Raw genomic sequence first — 725 nt, 5'->3', positions numbered from 1 at the left:
ATTGTTGATCTTTCTTCCTCAATTTGATTTCTTGAATGCGTTCTTGAATTCTGGGTTTCTAAACACTTGTGATACAGAAACTCTACACTTGATTTCGTTCCATACAACCACCTAAAACAATCTACCTCCATAAAATCATTGTTCTATCATCCGATCATCACCATATCTATCTACATTATCGCTCACGCATCAACTTCTCCATTGCATTGTCACTTCCGCATCATCACCATCGAATCTCATCTTCAGTCATCAATCTTCAGCCTTCATCAGAGTCCATTCCTAGGGAGATCGTATTATGTGGTATCAGAGCCAACTCTGTGCCAAGGCTAAGCGAATTTTGAACCCTAATCTCTTGTGTTTTTGCTTAATTTCGTTTGCTTAGTTTTTAGGGTTTGAATTTTGTCGAGTTTCGTTTGTGTCTAGAACGTTTAGGGTTTAGTTTTTTGTTGATTCGTTTGAGTTAGGAGTTAGTTTTGAGTTGTTTAGAAATTAGACTGCAATTAGGGTTTAATTGTTTCGAGTCTGTTCGTTATAGGGTTGGGTGTCGATCGATTCTCTTGTGGTGTCGCTCGATACTAGGTCTGCAGTCGTGTTTTCTTGTTTTAAATTCAGAGTCTTAGAGTTTGTTTTCGTGTCTCTCATTCAAAGAACAAGTTACTGCGAGTTCTTCTTTAATTTGCAGGTACAATGGAGCTATCTCCAGAAGCTATGGAGGCTTTGAATCA

The sequence above is a fragment of the Camelina sativa genome, chromosome 12 (genome assembly GCF_000633955.1).
Source record: "Camelina sativa cultivar DH55 chromosome 12, Cs, whole genome shotgun sequence".
Classification (NCBI taxonomy): Eukaryota; Viridiplantae; Streptophyta; class Magnoliopsida; order Brassicales; family Brassicaceae; genus Camelina; species Camelina sativa.
The sequence above is the reverse complement of the archived record's forward strand: the minus strand, read 5'-3'. Positions refer to the sequence as shown.